General features: G+C 54.0%; 1 protein-coding gene across 2 annotated transcripts in view; it reads left to right on the forward strand.

Annotated features, from left to right (window-relative positions):
* The window catches only part of ROBO2 (roundabout guidance receptor 2), a 1,509,143-nt gene that overhangs the window by 71,224 nt on the left and 1,422,405 nt on the right, over window positions 1-15,514 (forward strand). The window lies entirely within an intron of this gene.

Consider the following 15,514-nt stretch of genomic DNA (forward strand, 5'->3'; position numbering starts at 1 on the left):
GAAACTGGGGAAACTCCAAAGGAGTGTAAGCAGAGTTTACACAAGGCTGTCATTAGCCTTCCTCTAAGAAGGGCTGTAGAGAACTTTAGGAAAAAGGAGACATGGAAGCTTGTGTTGAAAACTACTAGAAGAGCAAATCAGGCGTGAAAGAGGAAAACACCCAGAAAATTTATAACTTAAATGTAAGAGTAATTATAAATAATCTTAACGTGGGATGTCATGCTTAACAAATCTGTTAGGCTGTAAATGACTTCTATATTTTTAATACAGAAAACTGTAAAGTCACCTGTATGTATGCTTTCTGGGTCAGGGACTGTCATTTGCTATATATTGACCCCGTAGCACAACAGAACCCCAAACTGGTTGAGGCCTGTAGGCCATTGCACAACATCCATGGTCAGAATCTGCAAAGAGGACAGCCAAGAATCACAAGCTCCTTGAGGTCTGGCCTTTGTGGGCAAAACTAAGAAATATGTTCTGGTAACAGACATGACTTCAGTTTTATGTAATGTATTAAAGGGAAAAATAAATATTTGCCTCAAAAAATGAAATATTAGTCACTGGCTTATTCAGTATGTTGAATGTAAATTTCCTTAGCTATTTTCTAAGTTGTATTTTTTTAGGTTGTTTTCCTGTCAGTGTGTGTGTGGTGGTGATGGAGAGGCTGATTAATGATGCTGCTAAACATTAGCAGTAAAACGTTTTGATATAATTTTACAGAAAAGTGAGGAAGTAATATGGTCCATTTAAAAATATGGTATCAACTTAACATTGGTTGAGTTGTACTCTGTAATTATTTTAACCAGCGCTTGATGATGTTAATAGAAGATGAAATGAATTCAACTGGAAGAACATGAACAGATTAATGGTCTAATCCCCATTATGCCCCACTCTAGCATGTGAGCTATTCAGCAACAGGAAGCACTCCCTTCTAATGCTGATCTGTTAACTTCTGTCTAAGCAGTGTGAACATTAAACTAATACTGGAAAATGAAGTGCAAATTGAATATATTAGTGTGTATTGTATCTTGATGTAGTACAGTGTATATTGCATATTTTAACATTTAAAATTTTTCATATGAAAATTTCATTGAAAAATGGCCTCTCATTTTTAAAAATAATTGAGCATCTTCTAAAATGATGTTTACTGATTTTTCAAAATTAATTTCAATTTTTATCATCCATGCAAAATTGTTCTTAATAAGGAAAAAAAAAAAAGATAACTTTTGTAGTTTTTGGTCAAAACTCTGTGGAAAAATCCCCCTCCCCTAAATCCATTTTGAACAAAAATAGAAAAGTCTTTTTCCTATTCCCCCCCCCCCCCCCGCAAACCAGCTCTACTATACAAATCTGTTTCAATACAAAAACTATGTTAAAAGAAGGATATGGTTGCAACGTGAAGCACTCCTAAGTTTGAAAATGGCTGTGCAACCTTAACTATGCCTTCTTTTTTGTATGTACTGTGGCAGAGCTCCAACCTTTTCTCCATGGGTCTCGCACTTCCAGGCGGTTTATGCTAGTTTCAGAGGCTCACTGCAACCCTCCACGTAGCCCTTCTCTCTCCAGGGCCAGGGATATAGTCTCCTGAACTCTTTTCATCATAAGCCAGCAGTGGAGGTTGGTGAGAGAATTCCCACAGTCTCTGTTGCTCCTACGGCCTCATGCCAAAACAGTTTAGCCTCCTGTCCTGACAGGGGCCTGTTTTCCCCGCCCAGGAGGTGTTTCTGTAGTGGTGGGTTGTGGGGAACCCAAGCCCACCCTCTATTCCAGGTTCCAGCCCAGGGACCCTAATGGTAGCAGCTGTTGGCTGTGGCGGTTCAATGACAAGACAGAACACAGCTTTTAGCAAGCAAGCAGGCTGGTCTCTGCTAACGGGCTTCTGCCTGTCAGCTTTTCACCTTCCCCTTTATTCTCTCTCTCTCCCCCCGCGCATTACATTCTCCAACAGATAAAAGGAATACATTGGCTTTGTTTAACATTCTTATTTACCAATTTCTATCTACCGCATTCCTTGCTCTCGGGCCTTGAGCCCAGTCCTGGGAGGCTTCCCATGGTTCATATCATCTTGGCGAGATTCCAAGGTTGATGCCCTTGAAAGGAGCTGTGTGTGCACTACTCCTACACAACACTCCGGGTGTGCCCTGAATGTTGCCAAGCGCATAAACCTTTATGAATCCTACAGTTGGCAGCCAACCTTTCACTGCTAGAGTTGCTAGATTTCCCTGGGCCACTTCCCCACAGCTTTCCTGCTTCTCTTACCTTAGGGCTCCCTTACCAATGACTTGAGGGTGTCTTCATTAACCAGCCCTTCAGCTGCACTTTGTCTCCTCTGGCTTCTCTCTGCCTGACTGGAGTGAGCCCTTTTATATTATCAGAGGGGCCTTAGAGACAGGTGGTCACATTAGCTTAATGGCCTCACCTGACTCTTTGCAGGTTAATTGGAGTCAGGTGTTCATTAGCCTGGAGCAGCCCCTTGTCTGGTCGGTCAGAGAACAGAAAACTGTTCATCCAGTGGCCAGTATATCTGCCTTCTGCCACTCTTCTGTGCCCAACTGGCCTGGTCTATCACATGTCCCTCCCCCTGCTCAACACCAAGGGGATGGGCAGCTTGGGATGCCAGACAGTGTATGCCTGATAAGCCATCGGCGTTGCCATGGCGACTCCCTGCTGTATGCAGAACTGGAAAGGTTGGAGGAATAAGAACCACCTGGTTACTCTTGTGTTCTTTTCCTTGGTCCGTTGCACCCATTGAAGAGGGGCATGGTCAGTCACAAGGATAAATCTGCACCCCAGCAGGTAATAACGTGATGTTTCCATTGCCCATTTTACAGTGAGGCACTCAGAATATTAGGGTTGGAAGGGACCTCAGGAGGTCATCTAGTCCAACCCCCTGCTCAAAGCAGGAGCTATCCCCAATTTTTGCCCCAGATCCCTAAATGGCCCCCTCAAGGATTGAACTCTCAATCCTGGGTTTAGCAGGCCAATGCTCAAACCACTGAGCTATCCCTCCCTGCCCCACTCTCTCTCTCTACCACTGCGTATTTGTTCCCTCGGAAGGAGTTTCCTACTGAGGTAGAGAATTGGGTGTTCCTCTTCCCCAACCATCTGCGACAGGACAGCCCCTAACCGCACCTCAGATGCATCTGTCTGTAGGATGAATTCCTTGGTGAAATCCGGGGCTAACAATATGGGGTTACTGCAGAGGGCAGTCCATAAGTCTGTGAATGCCCTCTCTGCTGCATCGGACCATCTGACTGGATCAGGACTACGGGCCTTCACTGAGTCCGTTAGGCTCGTGGCAAAATGGGGGATGAAATGCCGGTAATACCCCACCACCTAGGAATGCTCGGATCTGCTTCTTATGACTCTATTGTGGCCAATTTTGGATGGCCTCTAACTCATTCAGTTGGGGTTTTACCAGACCTTTTCCTACCACGTAGCCAAGATATTTGGCCTCCGTGAACCCTGCGGCGCACTTAACAGGGTTTGCCATAAGGTCAGCTCACCTGAAGGTATCCAGGACCGTCCCCACTTTTTCCAAGTGGGTATCCCAGTCTGGGATACGAATTACCATGTCATCCAAGTAGGCCGCAGCATAACTGGCATGGAGGTGTAATAACTTGTCCATGAGGTGCTGAAAGGTAGCTGGGGCCCCCGTGTAGTCCAAAAGAGAGGACCGTATATTGGAAAAGACCCTCTGGTGTAGAAAACACCGTATTTTCCTTTGCATCTTCGGCTAGGGGAATCTGCCAGTACCCCTTTGTCAAGTCTAGGTTTGTCAAATACCGGGCATTTCACAGATGGTCCACTAGTTCATCTATGAGGGATATAGGACAGGCATCATACTGGGATATCTCGTTTAGTCAACAGAAGTCATTGCAGAACCTCGTGGTGCCATCAGGTTTGGGCACCACCACTATTGGGCTGGATCACTGACTGTGGGATTCTTCAATGATCCCCATCTCCAGCATTTTCCTGACTTCCGCTTTTATTTCCTCCCTTTTGGCTGCTGGCACCCGGTAGGGCCTCATAGTTACTCTGGCCCCAGGGTTCGTGATGATGTGGTGATATGTCCCGGTTGTGCAACCCGGCTTTGTCGAGAATACGTCTTGATATTGGGTGATCTCAGTTACCTCTTTCTTCTGGGCTGTCGTTAGATCAGGAGACACCCTCACCTGTTCAGGATTTTTGTTCCCTGGGTGCAGCTCTTCTCGAACCACTGTGCATGCCTCTTGTGCATGTCAGGGTTTCAGAAGGTTGACGTGGTATATCTGCTCTAGTTTTCGATGTCCTGGTTGTCACACCTTGTAATTTACTTCCCCTATGGGTTCGACTATTTTGTAGGTCCCTTGCCACTGGGCCAACAGCTTACTTTTGGCTGTGGGTACCAGTACCATTACTCTGTCATTGGGTTGAAACTGATGAACCTTGGCTTGACGGTTGTAGTAGGTTCTCTGGGCCTCTTGGGCCTTCTCTAGGGTCCTCCCTCACTATGGGAGTGACCCGGGCTATCCGATCCCTCATCCAGAGCACATGATCTATTACATTCTTCCCCTCACTGGGTTCCTCCTCCCAAATTTCCTTGGCTATGTCCAGGATGCCTCAGGGGTTGTCTCCATACAACAGCTCAAAGGGGGAGAATCCGGTGGAAGCTTGAGGTTTGCCATCAGTGAGGTCCATGAGGTACGGTAGTAGGTTGTCCCAATCTTTCCCATCCTTGCTTACCACCTTTCTTATCATGGCCTTGAGGGTCCAGTTAAATCTTTCCACCAGACCGTCGGTTTATGGATGGTAAACCGAGGTCCGCAGGGTCTGCACATGGAGCAGGGAACAGAGGTCCTTCATCAACTTGGACATGAATGGTGTTCCCTGGTCTGTGAGGATTTCTTTTGGTAACCCTACCCGGGCAAAGATTGCCACTAATTCTTTGGCAATGCTCTTGGAAGCTGTGTTTCATAAGGGGACAGCTTCTGGGTACCTGGTTGCATAGTCTAGGATAAGCACATACTGGTGGCCTCGGGACGCTTTCTCTAGCGGCCTCACAAGATCCATGGTGATCTGCTCGAACGGAACTTCGATGATTGGCAGGGGTACCAGAGGAGCTCTTATATGTGGATGAGGGCTGTACAGTTGGCATTTGGAGCAAGAGGCACAGTACCGCCGGACGTCTTCATGTACCCCTGGCCAAAAGAACCTGTGTACGATTCGCGCCTGATTTTCTCCACTCCCAGGTGACCTCCAAAAAGGTGACTGTGAGCGAGGCTTAATATTGCTTTCTGGTGTTTCTAGGGTACTAGGAGCTGGTGTACCTCTTGCTCCTGCATTTGCACGCCACGGTATAGGAGATTCCTCTTGATCACAAAATAAGGCCCTGGCCCCCGGGCCTTTCCCTCTGTAGGTACCCCACCTATCTCAGCCACCTCCTTCCTGGCATTCTTGTATCTTGGGTCTTCGACCTGGTCCTGTCCAAAAGTCTCTCTCCTGGGGCTTATCAGCCTGAACTCTGAGGGATCTGTCTCTGCCCTCTCGGCTGGCTTCATGAGGTTGGGGTTGGAAGTGGTCTCTGACCCCTCCTTCATCTCGGGGCCCTCCCCTTCAGTTGCCCATGTACGTCTGCCTACAAAGGCAGCCCTCTGTCCTTGTGTCAGGATTTGGGTACCCAAGGCCTTGGCTGCCCTTCTTTCTCTCTTGGTCTTTCTGCCTTTCCCTGGGACAGGGAATAACTCCTGGGACATTTCCGCGAAAAATGGGAGGTGTCATTCTGCCGCAGAAGCCTCCTGAAATTCGGGGAGCACCTCTCCCTCCAATTCCTCCTGTGGGAGCAAGTTTCCAAACCCAGGGAATTCTCTACCTATGAGCACAGGGTATGGGAGGTTTAGGACTACCCCTGCTTTCACCCTGGTGACATTTCCCTGAATTTCAATTTTCACTGGTAGGATGGGGTAGTAACTAACAGTCCCATGGACACAGGTTACCCCTGTATGCTTAGCCTGCATTAACTGGCTGCGCTTCACTGATTTACCTGAAATTAGGGTGATAGCACTCCCCGAGTCTACGAGTCCATGGTTTCTGCCCCATTCAACTTTACCTGCCTTATATATTTATGTGGGGTGACTGCAACCCCTACAATATTGAGGAGGCTGCATGGGTCTTCCCTGTCCCCCAGGTTACACTGCATGGACTCTACGACATTGGGGCACTGGGTTGCTATGTGCTCCAACTCCCCGCACCCCTAACACTTATAACTTCTAGTCACTCCCCTATCACATGGGTTAGGGGGTTTAGTCCCAGGGTCCCCCCCCCCCCCCCGACTCAGGCCTTTTCCTTCCTTCTGGGTTCCCTGTTGGTTTTCGGTCCCCCTTTTCTTCCACCTAGGACTCCCTGGGGATTTGGCCGCGCAACCTTCCAGGGTCAGGGTCAAGGTCAAGTGTTTGCTTCATGAGGGGCCTTCCTTGGGGAGTTGGGTCAATTCCCTGGCTGTTATCCAACTTTCCACCAATGTGATCATTTCATCGTCGGTGGACGGATCATTCTGGCATACTCATTTTCGGAGATCAGTCCCCGCATGTAATGGTCCATTACCAAAGTCTCCAAAATCTCCTCTGGGCTGCATGCCTTGGGCCATAGCCACTTCCGAGCGAGGTGTCTGAGGTCGAATAGTTGGGATCTCGGAGGTTTATTCTCCCTGTATTTCCACTCCTGGAACCTCTGGGCCCGTACCGCTGCTGTCATCCCTGATCTTGCTAGCATCTCTGCCCTCAGCCAGGAATAGTCAGCGGCATCCTCGGTGGACAGATCAAAGTAGGCTTTCTGGGCTTCTCCACACAAAAGAGGGGCGAGAATGCTGGCCCACTGCTCCTGGGGCCATGCCTTATGCTGAACAGACCTTTCAAATGAGAGGAAATATGCCTCTACGTCATCCTCTGCTGTCATCTTTGGCAGACAACTGATGGCCCTCAGGGTTTAGGTCCCATCGGACCCCCTGGCCTGGGCGGTGAGGATCTTCAGCTGGTCCATTACCTCACGCAGGAGGGCTCTATCTTGGGTCGCCTGGCTCATTAATAATTGGTTGGTTTCCTGCTATAGCCCCATGGACTCCCGTTGAGCCATCACCTGAGCCCAGGTTGCTTCCTGCTGGGCCACCGGGGCTTGCACCAGCTCTCTCACCACCTCCTCCATTGTGGTACAAACAAAAACCCAACACCAAAAACCCTAGTGCACCTTTTTTTTTTAAAACCTCTTTGTTCCACCATGCTGTGAACAATCATGTATCCCACTGCTCATACCAGTTGTGGCAGAGCTCCGACCTTGTCCCCGTGGGTCCCGCGCTTCCAGGCAGTTTATGCTAGTTTCAGAGGCTCACTGCAACCCTCCACGTAGCCCTTCTCTCTCTAGGGCCAGGGATACAGTCTCCTGAGACCTTTTTATTGTAAGCCAGCAATGGAGGTTGGTGAGAGAATTCCTACAGCCTCATGCCAAAACAGTTTAGCCTCCTGTCCTGACAGGGGCCTGTTTTCCCCTCCCAGGCGGTGTTTCTGTAGTGGTGGGTTGTGGGGAACCCAAGCCCACCCTCTATTCCAGGTTCCAGCCCGGGGACCCTAATGATAGCAGCTGTTGGCAGCCAACCTTTCACTGCCAGAGTTGTTACATTTCCCTGGGCCACTTCCCCACAGCTCTCCTGTTTCTCCCTTCTTCACCCTTACCTTAGGGCTCCTTTACCAATGACTTGAGGGTGTCTTCATTAACCAGACCTTCAGCCACACTTCCTCTCCCTGACTGGAGTGAGCCCTTTTATATTATCAGAGGGGCCTTAATTAGAGTCAGGTGGTCACATTAACTTAATGGCCTCACCTGACTCTTTGCAGGTTAATTGGAGTCAGATGTTCTCATTAGCATGGAGCAGCCCTTGCTCTGGTCAGTCAGGGAACAGAAAACTGTTCATCCAGTGGCTAGTAGACCCACTTTCTACTCCTCTGCTGAACCCGACTGGCCTGGAGGGAGGAGGGAGGAGGGAGACTGCTACTCCTGTTGCTGGGCCTTGGGCTTGCTGCTGCCGCCATTGCTCCAGCTGCTCCCCTGGCTGGGCCAGACAACACCCACCCCGCTTCTCTGCTACCTGGTTGCTGGCTAGCTGCTGGATCCCCCCACCCTTAGGTGCTGCTACTGCTCCAACTGCAGCCCCTGGTGGGGTGCTGCTGGCCCACTCCCCAGAGGAAGGGAGTGAGGGACCCCTGTCCCAGCTGTTGCTACTGCTGTGGATGCCACCACCACCACCACCTGTGAGGGGTCCTTTCTGCCTGCCTGGCCCCTGGGCTGAGGGCTGGAGCTGCTGCTGCCTTTGCTGCTTGGAGTTGCTGGACCCCGAAGGAGGAGGGGATGAGGCCATCTGCTGCTGGGGGAGCGTACAGGGACTCTGCAGACCACTGTGGAGGGGGCCTTAAGACTGAGTAACTTTTGAACTGTGCTCTTGTGGTGGGGATTTTGACTGTTTGTGGGGACACAGGGGGTGTGGTGTGGAGCCTACTCCCCAGTCCATCTGTGTGGTCCCCCCCCCCACCTTCAGCGCTGCCCCCTCCACTACCCCCAGTGGACACTTACCATCTGCCTCAAGCTCCTGCCTCTGGGACTCTGCTGCTTGCTTGGCCTGCTGCCCCCTTTCACCACCTTTTGGGCCTGCAGCAGCAGCCAGCCCGCACTGACTCTTCTGCAAGTGCACGTGGGTGCATGTGCCTCCCCCTCCACCCCCGGACTGACCCCCTTCAGCAAGCCCCAGCTTTGTTCCTTGATACCTGCCCCATTTGCCCCTTGCAGCCTTTTGCCCCTTCTCTTTGCCCCAGCCCTCCCCTTACTAGCTTCAGTTTGTTTGCCTGCCCCGCCCTTTCCCCTCTGCAGCTTTTGTTTGTTTGTCCCGCCTCAGTCTCTGACGCTAGCCCCTTGGTTCCCTGTCCTACCTCTAGCCTGGTTCCCCCACTCCCCATGCGGTTCCCCTGCCCTGATTAGCCCCTTACTTGGTGCGCCCATGCCCCCTCCCATGAGCTTGTGCCCTTCCCCTGTTTGAGTTGCCCCTATCTCACTGCACCCCCCCAAAGTTGTTATGACCCCCCCCCAGTACAGCTAGAGGAGCCGGATTCCCATTCTGAGTCGGTGACTGCCCCCCACGAGCCCTTGATAGTCCCCCTGTCCAGTCCAGTCCAGCCCACCCCTTTTGGTGCCCTCCTCCCCTGCTTGCAGCCTAGCGGGGAGGAGTGGTCAACCTGCTTCCCCTTTCCCCTCCTCTCTCTGGTGTTTTCCCCTCCCTCCCTGCTTATTATGGCGGGGGACATGGTGGGTGGGGCCCCTCCAACAGCCCCAGCTACCCCTCCCCCACCTGCCCCTCCGTCACCCGCTGGGGCACCGGCAGCAGCGGGCACCTCCGCTGCTGCCACGTCCCTCACCCCCTCAGATTCTGGGGGAGCTCCCCCAGCTGGTGGAAAGGGCCAGCGTAGGAAGAAGGGGAAGGGCCCTGCTAAAAAAACTAGGCCCTCTATGACAGGCGCTGCCCCCACTGCTGCGGCCCCGCCACCGGCCATGGCATCCCTACCCGCTGCTCCCTCCACCAGCTCTGCGGGTGCCTCTCCCCCGGCCCCCAGGGCGTACGTCCAGGTGGTGGCAGCCTCCCCGCCTGCCGCTACGTCATCTTTCCCGCCCACCGCCTCTGCTACCATCCATGGCGGCCGGGGCCCCTTTCCCACCATGACCAGGAAGCACGGCGTCCGTTGCCTCCTGGTGCCCGCCTTGCCCCACGTAGAGATCTACGTGAGGGTGTTGGCGAGGGTGGTGGGGCCCGAAGCTGCCACCCCTCCTTCCCAGCCCACCACTGCTCCCACTTGGGCTCAAGGGGCACCTCCCCCACTATGCCCAGATGAGTGGGAGAGCCCCGCCTCCACTGCCTGCACTCTGGTGGGGTCTGTAGAGAAGGGTGTGGCAGGGATACTGCTGGGCATGGGAGAGGGCCTGTTGGGAGCCACGAGCATCCCTGCCGGTGAGGATCCCCCCAGCCCTCCTCACGGCACCTTTCATCATCGCGATGTTGAACACCCAGGGCTGTAGGATGGGTCTCCGCAGGTGCTAGGTGCTCTCCTTCCTTCAGGAGGGGGGTACTCTGTGGTTTTCCTGCAAGAAACCCATATGGATCCGGCCACCGAAGATAGCTGGCGGCTGGAACGGGGGGACAGGGTCTACTTAAGCCATCTCACAGTTCGTACGGCTGGAGTGGCAACCCTGTTCTCCCCCGACCTATGGCCCGAGGTGCTGGGGGTTGCCGAGGCTGTGCTGGGCCGCCTGCTGCACCTCCGGGTCCGTATGGAGGGGCTCATGGTCAACCTTGTCAATGTCTATGCCCCGACATCGGGCCTGGAGCGGCTGTGTTTCTTTCAGCAGGCGTCCGCCTTCCTCGGCACCTTGGATCCTCACGAGTGCCTGGTCCTGGGCGGGGACTTTAATACTACCCTCGAGGAGCGGGACTGCTTGGGGACCGAGCAGTGCCCGGCTGCCACGGACGTCCTCCGGGAGATAGTCGACCATCACTCCCTGGTGGACGTCTGGGGTGACCACCACCCGGACGACGTCTCGATGTTTACCTTTGTCCGGGTGGAGGCCCATCGGTCGCGCCACTCCCGGTTGGACCGCATCTACTTATCACGTTTCCACCTTTCACGGGCCTACTCCTCCAGCATCCGGCCGGCCCCGTTCTCCGATCATCATTTAGCCACCGTGACGGTCTCTCTCTGGGCAGAGAGGCCAGGGCCGGCCTATTGGCATTTTAACAACAGCTTGTTGGAGGATGTGGGCTTCGTGGCGTCCTTCTGGGAGTTCTGGCTGGCCTGGCGAGGGCAGCGGCGTGCCTTTTCCTCGGCGCGGCGGTGGTGGGACCTGGGGAAGGTGCGCGCCTGGCTCTTCTGCTGTGACTACACCCGGGGCGCCAGCCAACGGAGGGATGCGGCGATAGGGCAGTCGGAACGGGAGGTCTTAGAGCTGGAGAGGTGCCTGGCCACCAGCCCCGAGGATCCATCCCTCTGTGGGGCATGCCGGGAGAAGCGGGAGGAGCTCCGGGCCCTCGAAGACCATCGGGCCCCGGCTGCCTTTGTTCGATCCCACATCCGCCTCCTTCGGGAGATGGATTGCGGCTCCCACTTCTTCTATGCCCTGGAGAAAATGAGGGAGGCCAAGAAGCATGTCACCTGCCTCCTCGCAGAGGACGGCACCCCCCTCACAGATCCAGCGGAGATGTGTGGGAGGGCCAGGGCCTTCTACGCAGGCCTTTTCTCCCCGGCTCCGACCGATCCTAACGCTTGCAGAGTGCTCTGGGACGAACTCCCAATGGTCAGTGCGGGTGACTGAGACCGGCTAGAGCTGCCTCTCACTCTGGCCGAGTTCTCAGAAGCCCTCCGCCGCATGCCCACCGATAAATCTCCGGGCATGGACTGGCTGACCGTGGAGTTCTACCGCATGTTCTGGGACGTCCTCGGCCCAGACTTAGTTACCGTCTGGGCCGAGTCTTTGCAGAGCGGGGTCCTCCCTCTTTCGTGCAGGCGAGCCGTGGTCGCCTTATTGCCAAAGAAGGGGGACCTCCGCGATTTATGAAATTGGCTTCCTGTCTCGCTCCTCAGCACGGACTACAAGGTCGTAGCGAAAGCCATCTCGCTGCGGCTAGGGTCCGTGCTGGTGAACGTGATCCACCCAGACCAGACCTACACCGTCCCGGGCTGCACCATCTTCGACAACCTATATCTGGTCCGGGACCTTTTGGAACTCAGGTGTAGGGACGGTCTGTCGTTCGCCCTCCTGTCTCTGGATCAGGAGAAGGCATTCGACAGGGTGGATCACAGGTATCTCCTGGGCACTATGCGAGCATTTGGCTTGGGTCCCCAGTTTGTGGGTTTTCTCCAGGTGCTGTACGCCTCCGCAGAGTGTCTGGTCAGGTTCAACTGGACCCTGACTGAACCGGTCAGCTTCGGGCGAGGAGTACAGCAGGGGTGCCCCCTCTCGGGCCAGCTGTACGCTCTGGTGATCGAGCCCTTCCTCTGTCTCCTCCGCAGGAGGTTGACGGGGTTGGCGCTACGGGAGCCGGAGCTGTGGCTGGTCCTGTCGGCATACGCCGACGATGTACTCCTCGGAGTCCAGGACCCGGGCGACTTGGCACGGGTGGAGGCTTGCCAGGCTGTGTACTCGGCAGCCTCCTCCGCCCGGGTCAACTGGGTCAAGAGCTCTGGCTTGGTGGTAGGGGACTGGCGGCAGGCGAGCTCCCTCCCACCCGTGCTTCAAGCCATCCTGTGGAGCGCGGGTCCGCTGCTCTATCTCGGCGTTTACCTTTCTGCCACGCATCCGTCTCCGCTGGAGAACTGGCACGGTTTAGAGGGCAGGGTGGTAGAGCGGCTCCAGAGATGGACAGGACTGCTCTGGTGTCTGTCCTTTCGAGGGCGGGCACTGGTGCTCAATCAGCTAGTCCTGTCCATGCTCTGGTACCGGCTCAACACCCTGGTTCCGCCCCCGGATTTCCTGGCCAACTTCCAGAAGTTGATTCTGGAGTTCTTCTGGTCAGGACTGCACTGGGTCTCTGCAGGGGTCCTCCATCTACCCCTGGAGGAGGGAGGGCAGGGCCTGAAGTGTCTCCGCTCTCAGGTCCATGTCTTCCGCCTCCAGGCCCTGCAGAGGCTCCTTTATGGTGCAGGTAGTCCGGCATGGAGCATATTGGCGCATGCCTTCCTGCGCCGCTTCCGAGGGCTCCAATATGACCGGCAGCTCCTTTATCTCCATCCGAGAGGTCTTCCACGAGACCTCTCCGGGCTGCCCATCTTCTACCAGGACCTCCTCCGGACCTGGAAATTGTTCACAGCGACCAGGTCCGTGGCTGCCTCCGTGGGGGAAGATCTCCTCGCGGAGCCCCTGCTACACAACTCCCAGCTCTGTGTGCAGGTGGCGGAGTCCTCCTCGGTGCGCCAGAGGTTGGTCCTGGCAGAAGTCACCAGAGTCGGAGACTTCCTGGACTACGACCGGGGAGACTGGCTGGATCCCCTGACGCTCGCTCAGCACATGGGGCTCTCCAGACCTCGTACTCCCCTGCGCGTACTTCAGGAGGTGAGGGTCGCTTTGCCGCCCGCTGCTCGGGTCTACCTTGAGCGGGTCCTAAGGGAGGGCGTACCCCGCCCACCCTCCACCCCAGGCCCTCCGTTCCTTTTCATCGGGTCCCTGCCCCGTGGACCCAACTGACCCCCCCCCACCCCTTCACCATGAGCCGGCTATGCAAGCTGCAGCCGGTCCAGTTCCAGACCGTGCCAAGGAAACATCTATACACGATCATGCTCCACACCCTTCACGTCCTCACCCTCGCGTCCCGCCCTGACACAAAGTGGCGGGACCTCCTGCCACCTCTAGAGAGTGAGGAGCCCCGGTGGGCCAGCCTATATTCCACCTTGGTCCCGAGGCCCACCGGGGATATCAGTTGGCGGCTCCTTCACGGGGCTTTGAGCACGGGCATGTACTTGGCGCAGTTCACCCCAATCCTGGACACCTGCCCCTTTTGTGATGTGAGGGAAACCCTGACGCACGTCTACCTGGAGTGCACCAGGCTGCAGCCCTATTCCGGCTCCTCACGAATATTTTGTTAAGATTTTGGTTGCACTTTTCCCCTCACCTCCTTATCTATGCACTCCCTGTCCATGGCCCCACTAAGTCGCGGGACCTCCTGGTCAACCTCCTCCTGGCCCTGGCTAAAGTGGCCATCTATAAAACCAGGGTGAGGAGGTTGGCCGATGGAGTCCACAGTATGCATCCGATGAAGTGAGCTGTAGCTCACGAAAGCTTATGCTCAAATAAATTGGTTAGTCTCTAAGGTGCCACAAGTACTCCTTTTCTTTTTGCGAATACAGACTAACACGGCTGTTACTCTGAAATCTGTCTCCTGTGACTGTGGGACCTATTTCTGATCCTCCGTCCGTTCACGCCTCCAGGCAGAGTTCCTCTGGGAGGCGTCCACTGGCTCCCTTGACCCCTTCGAGGAGCAGTAGGCGCTGTATGGGATTCTCTGCTCGGTGTCCCCATCCGGTTCCCTTTGTTTGACCCTTTGACCGCACTCCTGTCCCTGTTATTTCATTAGTTGTCCCCCGTAATTATTTGGTTTTCCAGGTCCTGTGGACCCCTCTTAGGCTGGGCAGGGGGAGATCCTTTAGCAGTGGGTGGGGGCCCACCCACTTCCTGGATCTCAATAAGGCTACTCTGCTGTACCCGACTGGCCTGGGTCTATCACAGTACATTGTCAATGCTTTTTATATGATCACAAGCTCTTTCTCAAATAATACAATATCAGAATCATACTCTTTTTATACTACTTTAGTTAAACAAGTAGATCTGTAAACATAATGTAAAAAACTAGTATTCCCAAAGTTTAAAGAGAAATAATTTCATATTTTTCATAATTAGGGTTTATTTTTATAGTCTTCTTACTACTTTTGTTTGCTTCCCATGTTTCCCATTGCAGAAAAACCTTTCCGCCTCACCCTCTCTCTTTCCACTCTCCTCGAATTAACTTATTCACACAATGGGAGGGAAATTGAATCAATCTGAGGTCCATTTTGCACCTCATTGTGTGATCTCTGCGGAAGCATCTCTGCTGCCTCTTTCCCCTGTCTCTCTCTAACCCACTGCCCTTTCATTTGTGTACACAGGCTCCATTCAAACAAACACCTGTCAGGGATGGTGTAAGTATACTTAATCCTGCCTTAGCATGGGTGGAGGGACTCACTAGTTGTTGACCTCTTGAGGTCCCTTCCAGCTCTTTCGTTTCTACAATTCTATGATCCTATTCAGCAGGCACAGGGAGTTAAATACAAAGGGACCTGGCTTTCTAGGAACAATATGAAGGAGTGTGGATGTGGACATGTATTCTCTCATACAGGTTTTACACTTACACTATTTTCTTCCCCAAACTCAGCCCCCACCCAGATAGTGCCTACTTTTCTCAGCCCCTGCACTCCAGTGCCAACCCAGCAGATCCAGTGGGAAGCAAAGAGAAGCCTGATAGCCTACCAGGCTCCTCAGCTTTCTGGCTGGCTGGTACGCAGGCTCCCTTGGTTCCCATCTGTCTTCCCGGCAGGCTGCCTGGCTCCACAGCTGGTTGGCTACGTGCTTCCCAACTTCTTTGGCTGGCTGGTGGGCTTCCTGGCTCCCTGGACTTGCCAGCTTTCTGGACTCTCTAGCTGTATGCCTGGGGACTATCCAGCTCCCTATCTGGCAGTCAGCCCAGGAAGCTGGGCAGCTAGGGCGCCAGATAGCCTGGGAAGCCCTCGTCTAGGGCACTATTTCAATACAATCTAGCAGAGGGTCCCTGGGGAAGTAGGAGGGGGAGGTTGGGGAAGAGCTGTGGGAGGGAGAGGGGAGGTCCGTTTGCCTCATTATAGCTGGTCAAAAACTTTCCTGGCTGCAGAGCTCCCTAGGCTCCCCAACTGCCTGCCTGATAGACCACTACAATGCCTGGGAA

The sequence above is a fragment of the Natator depressus genome, chromosome 1, assembly GCF_965152275.1.
Source record: "Natator depressus isolate rNatDep1 chromosome 1, rNatDep2.hap1, whole genome shotgun sequence".
Lineage (NCBI taxonomy): Eukaryota > Metazoa > Chordata > Testudines > Cheloniidae > Natator > Natator depressus.